The 12,701-nt window shown below is 36.3% G+C and overlaps 1 long non-coding RNA gene across 1 annotated transcript in view; it reads right to left on the bottom strand.

Moving 5' to 3' along the window:
• The window catches only part of LOC144355800 (uncharacterized), a 63,751-nt gene extending 62,650 nt beyond the window's left edge, over positions 1-1,101 (bottom strand). Inside the window, exons 1-2 of the long non-coding RNA XR_013421302.2 lie at positions 1,024-1,101; positions 431-588 (exon numbers count right to left, since the gene is read on the bottom strand). This is a non-coding gene — a long non-coding RNA (uncharacterized LOC144355800). The remainder of the gene's footprint in view (positions 1-430; positions 589-1,023) is intronic.
• Positions 1,102-12,701: the final 11,600 nt, after the last annotated feature.

The raw sequence follows: 12,701 nt of genomic DNA on the forward strand, positions 1-12,701 counted from the left end.
TTACAACACATCGCGTAAGATATCTGGATTATCGTGGAACTTTAAATCACAAACTGCACTGTCACACGCAACGTAATAGTACTGTAATTGGTATAGTACAGGTGTGATGGTTCAAATACCAAAATGGCAACAGTAACAGAAAGTATTTTGTCATCGCCGCCAGGGAAGTCTAACACGGAGCCAACAGATGAGGTTTCAACTGGTACTGGTATTATTATACTCTGCAAACATCAAGTACAATAACGCGGTAAAACTCCACTACTCCAATAACTAGATACTTAAACTCCAATACAATTCAACGAGATCTCCGATCTGAACTCAGTGCTGAACAACTCCCCTATATATACCCACACTGTCTATAAATAGACCATTACATCAGCATACATAATGAGTCTGGAACTTACTACAAATTTCTAGAATGTTCCATTACCTTCTATTGCCTCCTACAGTGTTCTATTACCTATTCAACCAGTTTCTAAAAATTCCACCCAGACACAGTACGGTTCTAGAACATTCTCAGTCACACGGAAGTGGTAAACAAGTCGTATGCGACATGCACACAGGTTTGTTTGGGTTGCCATGATTAATCTGTGTGGACAAAATACAAAACCAATTATCTCCACAATTACTTAGTAGTATATCGTGTTACTGGGACATGAAGTTGACGATCTAACGTATGCGGTTGGTTGCCGAAGTCTAGTAGAAAATATTGTTTATAAATGATAAAAGACGCCCAAAATTGCCGCTACTACGATTTAAGCCGACCCTGTAAAACTAGTGTCATTTATAAGCATTATTTCCTGCTAGATTTCGGCAGAGACCTTTTGTTTTTTAAGTTCTAATGATTTCGGCAACCAATCACATACTAAAATCGCCAATGATTGTTTCGTTACGACACGGAAATCTTACAATCAAATCAATAATTCATAACGTTAATCATTTTCTAAGCTAAACTAACTGGTGAATGACATCTCAAAAAACAAGGCACGTGAATAGTTACTGAAATCGATAGCGATAACTTACGTATTTGTACTGTTCAATGTAACTTAGCATACGTCTTCCGAAAAAATACAGCAGAAAAACAAGTCCACCATTGTTCATGCGTTTGTTTGTTGTGTCGCTTCTCCTGCTCTAGAAAGTGATTTGTAACACGAGTTCTGATTGGTTGCAGATTCTACGAGACTTGAACGCGATTTGTATAGGTAGTTGGTCAGATCCTTGTGGGCTTTCACGATTACCAAAACTTAAAACAAATAACAGCAAATACATTTTTAAACAAATAATAGAATATATGAAAAAAATATGAATGATATTATTTTAACAAAAAAGACAAGAGACCGCCAGCACAAGCGCCAACGAAGCAAAAAACTTGCCACCAAAAAAAACGCTTGAGGAGTGCACAATGGGGTGTGGGAAGTCAGCTGCCAATGGGTCGCCCATCCATGCAGTCAACACCAATGCGACTAATTCCAAGCCAGTTGCCTACAGCCGCAGGGTATTTTGATAGGAGTATATACACTGTCGCTAGCTTCACCACTAACTGTATGCTCCCTGATGGATTGTTCGTACAATCAGCAGAACTCACTGATATGTAGAGAACATTTTTTTTTTTCATTTCATTTTTTCCATGTCACTTGGTCCCTCCTGATTTTGTGGTAGCTTGTTAAAAATTATTTAATTTTTTAGCTCTATGTATTTCCCAGCATTTTTTAAAAGTCTGTCATTGATTTTTTCGTTTGTCTTTAGCGCAAGTAATTCTGATTGTTATTGTGGTAGCTTGTTAAAGGAAATAAAAAAATGCATTATTTTTTTACTATGTATTTTAAGTTTACGTGTTTGAAATGTTAATACATATCATTTGTTGTGACCAATCACGCTATTGTTTTAAGTGCAACTTGTTACACACACATAACCCAACATGGATCATTGCAGATAGGTAACACATTTACCAAAGGCCTATCTTGTCCCAGTGATTTGTACAGATAGTCACCAAGAACTTGTGGAAATCTATAGCCAGTCACCAATTTTGTTTGCTCTTACAATAGTTCCAAATACCTTGGTCATATAAATTAAGGAACAGTGGAAACATTTTTGACGGCTCTCAATAAGGTCTTGGTGACAATTTGCATCTACAACTATTTACCCCAAGATAAAGCCTGTAGCCCCAAATTTTAGCTGGAATTAATTTTCGCTGAATAGACTTTTTGGGTGTTTTGTATGGAATTTATTTTCACAAGTTGAATGTAAAATATAGGAAAAAAAGGTATATTCGCTGGATTTTATTTTCACTGAATCATTACTTCAGCGAAAATTAATTCCAACCGAAACTAAAGTATTCTACAGTAGTATATGGGACTGCCAGCCTACTGATGGGAGATTACGTTGCCATTCTTTAATTGGCATCGTGTATTATTTAGCCGTTCGGGTGATTTTTGTTTTCAAAAAGCACATTTCCTATAAACAGTATTTTAGTCAGTAAAATATTTATAAAAAAAATTGTACTTATACAAATGCTGAATGGCTTTGCCAATATATTAAAAGAAATAGTAAATTTAGTAACTTGTGTGTTAAATGCCTAGTGGCATAACAAATATAAATGGTACATGTACTTAATAAATAAACAAGCAGCCTGTCGGATGAGGTAGCTCCACTGTTAACAATGCGCATTTCAATTAAAGAACTGGAGATTAGAAAATGAACAACATTTTCAAAGAAATCAGACTTGCTGTTTTCAACAAGAATTCGTACTTTCACTAAAAATGACAAAAATATTCATCAAAATTACATAATTGATATCACAAAATGAAAAATTTGAGAGCGGTCTACATGTAGTACATGGTATATATGTATCCACGAAATCTGACTTCCGTTTTTAACAAGTCAAAAATATCACTTTATTAAAAATGACCAAAATATTCATCAAAATTAGATAATTGAAGATATCATCACTAAATGAACAAATCTGAGAGCAGTCTACAGGTTGTGTGACATTTTACAGGTCATTGTCACAAAGTCAGGACTCAACGATGCTGAGCAAAATATTGTTGCAAAGCTGTCCTAGCTTGTACCCCTGTGATGTTGTTGGGTGCTTGAAGTGGCACGTTAGGCACATCCCACTCATCAGTACCATCCAATAACTGTTGGTTAAAAGGAATGCCATTCTCCTCACACAAGTTGTGCAAAATGCAGCAGGTTATAATCATTTCGTTTTAGGAGACAACGCCCTTTCAATCTGCCGAATGCATTTTCCACCACAGACCTTGCTCTGCTGAGTCTTCTGTTAAAGTACAGCTGGTCTCTGGTCAAGCGGCCATTGTCCGAATATGGCTTTATCACATTAGGAAGGAATGGGTAGGCAGGGTCTGACAAAATAACAGGTGGTTCAGAAACCATTCCATATACTTAGGTCCGACTTTCTGGCCTTCACATTGAGAACATTGACGACAATGATTGGTCATGAAGAGTGCGTCTATAACTTTGCCTGTAAACAATAATCCAGGGTTATGGAATTTTATTTATTTTGTACATTTGTATTAGTATGGCTTCGACCCCAAGTCAACTAACTCGACCCCGAATTAGTGTAGGTTTTGGCGGTGTCGGTGACACACTGCGTTGTCGATTTCATCCTCGTGTGCGCTATGGTTAATGGCTAGTACGTTGTTGATTTCGCTAACTTACGTATAACTAGCGCACATTGAAACAGTCGCTGTAGTCAATGTGTAAATTGTTACATCAATGTGTAAAATGTAACTTTGAGACACCTTCAAGGCAGTAAATTGTGCATGATTTATACAGTTTACAGAGAAACGAGCAGATAACGACCCCGATGTTTAACACTAACCTGTATCGACTGATATTGCAGATACGATTCCAGTTATCGATTTAAATCCCCGCGAGTTCCATGAACCGTCGACAGAAACCGCGATATCCACTAGATTTTCATCGGTGTCGCCACTATCGTCTATCTCCGCCAATTCTGTTTTGAGTTTTCTTATTTCATCGGCGGCATCTTGAAATTCTTGTTCTAATAACTTTTTAGTAACGTCTAAAACTCTCCGAGTGTTTTCTCTGAATGTGGTTCCAGATAGAGGCGGCGGCAATCCCATGTAACTGCTAAATTTACGCATTGCGCGACGAGCCTTTCCAATGCCATGGGCCGCGATCACCAACTTACGGTTAACATCGAAAGAATGTCCACTCTTTTTCGATGCCGGAAAAATATCTGTTGCATTTTTGATTTGTGTATTTATAGTAGAGATGACTCCCCCAGCCATGGCGGATGTCCGTTTTTTTCTGCCAAAACGACATTCCCCTTTTTTACAATGACAGCACATCAATATATCACAGTCGATTTTATTTACAGACTGCAAATCTACCATGATGAGTGAACCAGCATCTGTACCCAGGATTTCCATCTCATCGTCGTCGCCTTCTTCGTCGTCTGAACTGTCAGTGTCATAATCACTCAAGACCATTTTTGCGCCGAACTTTTGTGGACACTGTCATCTTCTTCAAACCACTCTGCGGGCTGGCTATAATACGAACCCAGGTCACTTTCATTTAGATACCTTTTAACGGCGTCAGACATTTTTCGGCGGCCAGTTTTTTTCGTCTTAAAACTTCTTCCCATGATATATTATGTTGAAAAGTTTGGAATACTATAGCGTAATGTTTGTATGTGCTTCGATCGCGTAACGGACACTGCTTATAGATTACACAGGATGGATGATCAACAAATCAGTGTGCAAATTAAATCCTTTGTCTTTAGTCTGTCACTCAACATGATATGTAAATGCATGGAGGACGTGTTTAGCCACAACTAGATTTTTTTAGAATAAACTGAAATTACGCACCAAATGCATCGCGCACAGTAAATTACACAATATAATGTTTCATAATCCGAAATTTTTTCAAAAATTTTTTTTTTTTCCTGTTTTTTTCCCTCTCGCTACCTTAAGAACTAACATACGGCTCTTTGGATAAGAGTGGAATAGCCACACACACACACACACACACATTGTATGCTCCATAGAGTCGAAAGTCAGTTCTGGACACGTTAAAATATCAAATTAACAAATAACTGGCCTAAAATAGCTGCCAATCAGCCACATTTAACCAACTAGAGAAAAAAAAACATACACACACATATTAAAGATTGTCTTTCCATTAACTTTGAACAAGAGTAGTGAAAGCATGTCTGAAAAACTGATCCATACATATGCAGTCAGAAATTTACAACCAAGATTACTAGCACATGTACAGGAGCTTGCCCAGAAAAGCGAACATATTTTTTGTTTTCTAGTATCTTTGAAAAGTTTCTTGTTTGCGTGATTTTCCTGTTGAATATTATCAATAGAGGGCACCCTTTAACTCTTTGTTTGTACATTGAAAATGTTCTACGACAACTGTTCGCTGACCATGGTTAGTGATGTTAGTAATGTTTAACTGTTTAATTATTTAACGTATTTAGGACCACAACAAATTTCAATTTGTCTATTGTAAATTGTGAAAGCTCCTCCTTACTTAACTCAAGGTCTCAATCTTTTTGTTAGCTCTGCTGTCATCGTCCTCATCAGTGGAGCTGCTCATATAGCAACAATTGCATTTTTTTTACTAATTACATAATTTGCATAAATTGACATATTTATAGGTGTTCCACTAATATCAAGTTACAATGCTCAATACAGATGTATTTGTAATAAAATTGTATTTCATGCCTCAAATACCCTCAGCTTCCTTTGATTTTATTGGCTAAGAAAATTCTGATAGTGTAGTCATAATAATATGCACACCAGATCTAAATCTAGTAAAAAGCTGTTACAATGCCTTTCAATAACAAATTATGGTTTCTAACAGCATATTTATATGTATTTGTTTTAAAGGAATCCAGTGAAATTGGAAAATATAAGAAGTGTTCCTTCAAGGCGAGATGCTACAAAGAGTGATGTTCAGTTTTCAAACAGATCAAGATTACCACTTGTGAAAATCCTCGAATTTGCATATGATGTGCAACATCAAAATCCGCAAACATCTTTTATCACATTGAAGCACATAATGGAAAATATTGGTGCTTTTCAGGGAGTAAGTATAAATGCTTTACTTTATTTTCCTTCTGATATTTAAGTCGTGGCATTGCTGATTTTAGGCTTGACTAATTTATTCTGTGTGAGCGTAAGTATTAGGAACATTATGTACAGATCATTAGCATGGACACGATGTTAAAATACCTTAGCCCGTCCTAAGCGTTCACGAGTGTTTTTTTAAGTAAACAATAAATCTGGCCTGTTTTTGAGACAACTAATAAACAAACTGGCGATGCAGGTATTTCTTTTCATCTAACGTGTGTCTCGTATTTACTTTTGCAATAATGTTTTAGTCTAATAAACAACTGGGGAGGGGGGATGTACACAAAGTCGCGCGATAAGCACAACCATAAACCTTAAAAAGAGAGGGACAGGCAACTACCGAATTTCTTTTGTTTTAACCTTGGTCATAATCCTCCAAATAATCTCACAATCCCATTAACAAATAAACGACCATTTGTTTATTTGCACTGTCATCAGCACTCGTGAAATTACGCAAAACGTGCGATGGTCATGAATATACCCATTGTATGTTAATGATTTTTCCCACTTAGTATCGCACGTTTCCAAATGGTTTAGGTATTTCAGAATTTCGACTTTTGTAAAGAAAGTCATAAAATTTAAATACCCTAATTACTTTGAAAATGGCACGACTCAAGGAACAATAGCAATAACTTAAACAGATGTTTTATTTTTGAGAAATAAAAAAATAAAGCGATCTAAAGAAATATAGACGAGTTCTTGCTGTCCACACGGTCATTCAGACCTTTCGGAAATTTCAGAATTATGACTTTAAAATATAGACTAGCAAACCAAACTAAAATACGCAAGTATCCTCGAAAATAGTATTATTTAAGTGAAAATACGATAATGCAAACAAGTGTGTTTATTTTCCCAAAAACGGGCGAAAATGTGGCAGTCGCAGGATAAGTATTAGTCAACCATTTGTCACCACACATAAAATCAGCCGAGTAGTTAAATTATACTGATGAAAAAACAAATTGTAACTCTACATATATTAAGTGCCAGCTTGGTCATTTCTTTATAACTGTAATAACCCTAAGTTGCACGCTGGATGTCGTGAAATTTATTTTATAATCCAGTTGCCCGTCCCTCTGTTTCTAAAGTTTATGGCACAACTTGTTTCAAGAGGAAGTTGCGCATAACAGACCAAAGTTTTATATTTTCCTTGCGTTAGTGATTTTCATGGACTCGCATACATTCATAAAAGGGGTCCGGTTAACAGTGAAACAGAAAGTATAAAATTCAGTTGCACATCAAAGTAAAATAGCAGTCGAAATAAATCGCGTAAATACACGCATGTACCATAACGCGACCATACTTGGCAATATAGGCAGATATTCATTTCCTAAGAGACCTATACACAAAAGAATATGCAATAACTGACACAAATTCAATTGAAGATGAACATTTTCTATTGAATTGCCCAAAATACAATTCGCACAAGGAAAACTTCATCCAAAAATAAAAATATACAGTTAACATGTATACTCTCAAGCAAAGGTCCTGGCATAATTATAGAACTTGCCAATTACATTTACACAACAAACAGATTTATTTAACATTTAAATACTACAGTGTAGTTGCGTTTTTTTATATATAATATTTTTACATGTATCTTATTTTAATTTTTTTATTTGCTACACCTGTCCTATGTGAACTTTTTACACAAAGGTAATAAAGTTATTATGTACAAGATCAAAACACTGCGCAAGTACTATTTTGAAACAGTTATATTAATTTAGTTGACTGATACACTTCTTACCCTGATATTCATATAGCCTTCTTAATGTATGATTGGCAAAATTTAATAACATAAGACCAGCTTTGTTGTAAACATGGCGACATGAACTATCCCAGAAAAATCAAATCGCTATCGAAAATGCCATGTTCCGATAAAAGTAGTTCCTTTTCTTAATTATACATTCAAGAAAATTAATATGAGGGCAGTCTATACAGTCAAATAACTATTACTTTCCTTTAAATATAATCAATTGTGGCTAAAAAATATATTATTGGGCAACTTAAAATAAAACTTTCTTTCCAGGTGTTCTGAACTAAATACAGAGAATGAATGAAACGCCATCTACACTAGCCAAGGTCTAAGTTTATTCGGCCAAGCCTCGAAACAGACCTTGGCAGAACGACCATCAAATATGCGTATTCTAACAGTGCCCCCAGTAGTCAGTTGTGGCTAATCATTGTCCAATCAGTTTGCGTGTTACAAATCTCTTTTTGGCGTTTCACTTTAAACAAAATGGCGGCGCCCATGAATCGTGATATTTGTGATGATAACATTGCTAAAGTTTTCGGTATTGGTGCCCTCAAGACTCATCAGGTACAGGCAATCGACGCAGTTTTGTGTGGGAAAGACGTCTTCATAGCGACAAAAACAGGAAGTGGAATTTTGTTTTATAATTTGGTACGTCCAAGCTGACTGGGCGCCTTGATTCGAGGCGCGCCCAATCAGATCTCACTGCTTAAGATACGAAATTAGCCTATGCGATCCCGCACGGTATCGTGCATATAAAGTCGAAGACACGGGACCGTTCAATTCGGAAAATGATGAAACGCATGCGAGACCAAGGATTTCCCATCCCGATACGTGTACCTTTCCATAGGGCAAAATTCGGCTAAGCGTGAGCCACCACATTCAGGGATAATACAGGCCAATTGACACCTCTAGCAATAGCAATGCCAGTTGGTTTATTAGTTGTCTGAGATGCAGCTAAAGAAACATGCCTTAACACTTGGCACGACCTAAGTGTCCAAAAAACCATTGTATTCAATGTTCATAATTTGAAATATTTACTATTATATTAATACTTATTCATTTGGTTATGCCCCACTCAACAATCAACTCGCACATACAGAGATTGTTCTGGGGAGGTGAACTAACGATGAGACTCCATTTTCTGTTAATGCACTTTCTGAATTTGCATTGGTATAGTTTTATTACTATGCAGCTAACATTTATACCTTCCAAGTTACAGAGCAAGTATGAAACAAGCAAATAAGCATATGAAATGAATGATTCATTGAAAAAAACGGCAAATATACCTTTTTTTCCTTATGACCACATTCAACTAATCAGCCAAAAAAATCCAACTGTAATATACAGAGTACGCAATGTCAATAATGAAAATATTATTGTTACAGGTCAATACACTGGCAAAGGTCGTATCGGAGGGAGAGACGGGCACACATATGGTTGGAGGTGGAAAATATTTAGAGAAACGGATATTCACTGTGGCAGACCACACTGGAAGTATGCCTATGATAATTTGGGGGCGAGACATTATTGGTGTTCAGTTGAACAATACATACAAATTGTTCAATGTGTCCGTTAGACTGTTTCAAGCGGACAAAAGTCTAACTACAACTGTGGACAGCATTATGGAACCCACAGAACAAATAACTGACACTGTCAATACAACTCAAAATTGCCCAATTAAGGAAATCACTGGGACTATAGAGTTAGCTGAAGCTACATGCAAATATAATTGCTACAGCTCAATTTCGAGGTTGCTACAGTAAAGCGTACATAATGCGTACAATATGTGCAATATGCGCATGAAGATGAGCAGATTACAACCGCAAATTAAAGCCAATGTCACAAGAAAATGAAAGTCGAGTAAATTACTCAAGTTAACTATGCCAGAAAATATTCTCAAAGATTTGTTTCCAAACTGCGATTTAACAAACACTGATGTACCTGAAGAGTGTCTGCTTGATGTTGCAGAAAAGTTTAAATCCTGAATTTTACTTTTCAATCAGTTCAGTCCTGTGACGAGAAAGATGAAAACTCCTGATGACACAGTGAAAGTTTAACGTTCAAACATTGTTCATCTGATTATATAGTTTATGTAGTCAGTCAGTTCACTTTAATTTTTTACTATTTTAAGAAATGTCAACTATCGGGCAACATATTTCTTGTTTGTTGCATAACTTCCATTAATGTTTTTTTCCCGTTTTTTTAGATTAAATCCAGTTTTTATTCAATTTTTTTAACCTATATTCATAATTGCATTACAGATTTGTTCATTATGCAACAATGTTTTTTTTAGTTTAGCTGTCAATTTTGTTAAGACGTGTGAATGTCCGCCAACAACTCCCATGTAAACTTTTTACTTAGACTACTCAAAAACTAGTTCTTATTCCTTTAATACTTGAAAAGGGCTGCCCAAAATGCGTACACACTTTGTTTCGTTCATTTCATGATAGTATCTTCAACTCTTTAATTTAATAAATATTTTGTCGTTTTTGGTAAAAAGTTGTATTTTCAACTTGTTCAGAACCACAAGTCTAATTGCTTTGATATTATAAATAAAAGTGCTACATGTAGACCCCTCTCGGAATTGTTCGTTTTATGATATCTGCAATTGTCTAAATTTGATGACTGTTTTTGGTCTAAAGTAGTATTTTCCAATTCCTGTTAAAACCCACAAATTCGATTACTTTCATAGTATACATTCAAGTATCTCGGGCAAACCTCTCTCAAATGTGTTCATTTCCTAATGATTATTTTGTTTATTTATTTAATTGAAAAGCTCTGTTACCAATGTACTTTCTGGGCCAAGAGGCTGCTTGTTTAATTTTTTCGTAATTTTTGTGTTTTTTCAGACTTTCTGGTCAAGCTCAGAATGTGCAACTACAAGGTGCTCAGCTTTGCCTTGGAATATTTTACTGCATTGAACCATAGTAATTATTTCTATATGAATATTGTTTTGACAGCTACCTTCTTTATCAGCAAGACTAGAGTTTAGCATAATACGTATGACTCGAGACTGACTTGAGAATATGGACCGTCGGGGGGGGGGGGGGTCAGTACCATAATAAGGGACAGACTATTGCCCCAAAGCCATGCAGTAACAATCACAATGCATTTGTCAAAATGTCAACCCTTCACTCATTTTAGTCATTTATAACTGTTACAAAAATGGACTAAAGATCGATCGCCATCCTCTCGTCATTTTGAAAGTGCAGTTGAAAGTGATTCGATCAAGTAAGGCACTTTAGATTTGACGAGGTCCATCAAATCATTATAATTAAGTTTTACGTCTGTGTATCCCAGACGTATTCTCCCACCTTGATATAAAATCTGAATTTGATACATAATGCACCAGTAATATAACTTTTACAGTTCGAGCAACTGCCCCATCTCCCGATTGGGAATTGTTTCAAAATGAGGCTGCAACCCCTTTGACTTGTAAATGCATTGCGGGTGATTATGAATCGGAACGAGTCTGTGACCCTAAGTATGACCTTCACACATGGCTGAGATGGACGCGGAAGTAACAGAAAGGTGAGAGGCTTTTTACATCTTCTTCCTATTTGTAATTAATGAAAAATTATAATTACAGAGTCAAGCGATATTATAGTGTTTGTTACTACATACTAATAAATGCGTCATTTTGCTTGCTGATTTGAACATTCGTCCCATACACACGTTTCCTCCATCATAGTCACTATATTTACTATGGATGGTTAGGAAGTCAGTGATTTTCGTATCAAACACCCGTCTAATCAAACATGAAACAGTAAAGAGACGAGAAATTCATTAGCATCAAATAAACGAGTGAAGCAAGCAACCAAAACGTTTCTTGTATAACAGCTGCCGCAAATAAACATGGTGTCTGAATAAAGTTGGGATGTAACAAAGTACATGAAGTTATGTTGACCTTGGTGCTCTGAAAAATAATGAATTATGGCACAAACAATAAACTGTGAAAAAAGGGTTTTCGTGCCAGCCCACGTGCTAATAATATGGCCTGTTCATGCATTTGTGGATTCATTTAACTGAGATTCGCGTGAATCAAACATTTCTGTAAAAAAAAAATGTATTTGTTTGTTTATAAGCATCTATCCCGATCAAAAGCTACTCGAACATTCAGGTGTGTTATAAGCTCCCTTTAGCTAGCACACCTGATACTCACACTTGTGGGCTCACTCCACATTTTAACACATTATGCGAACCAAACATCTGTCAGTGAGAGTTTTTTTTTCGATACAATTACAAACCCAGACAGCTGGACATTTCGACGACACGACAGGGAATGTGAATGTGATTATTGCCGTGTTCATGATCTGGCTCGTCTGAAATTGGAACAGTTGGGTTATAACGCTTTTTGTATCAAAATATAACGTATTATCTACAAATCTTTGGGTGACGCAACATATGAACCTCCTCTTGGTGATTATCTCGGTGATTACACAGATGATTGGACGGTGGCCGAATAACATCGTATGTTCCGGGCGGTCTAAACAATTATGCGTACGAGTATGTTACCAAAGAGGAGGCAATTAAAACGTGTGGTAAGGTGAAGGGGCTCGCCCTTAATTTCAGAGCATCGCAAATTGTGAAACATAAAAGTCTTACAAATATGGTAAATGGTAGCGGTCCGGAAACGATTGTGGTGAACAACCATTTTAAAATAATAAAAAGGTAAATATACCCGTCATATATATGGGACAGAAGTCAGATTTGTCGTGTAGTTTATAATAAAAAGATTGTTCATCGTGATCATAAACCATTGGTCCTGTGGATACACTCGCGCGTGTCAACGGAAGATGAAGACGAAGACAATATCCGTATTT

Source organism: Saccoglossus kowalevskii, chromosome 17, assembly GCF_978046115.1.
Source record: "Saccoglossus kowalevskii chromosome 17, keSacKowa6.1, whole genome shotgun sequence".
Taxonomy (NCBI): domain Eukaryota; kingdom Metazoa; phylum Hemichordata; class Enteropneusta; family Harrimaniidae; genus Saccoglossus; species Saccoglossus kowalevskii.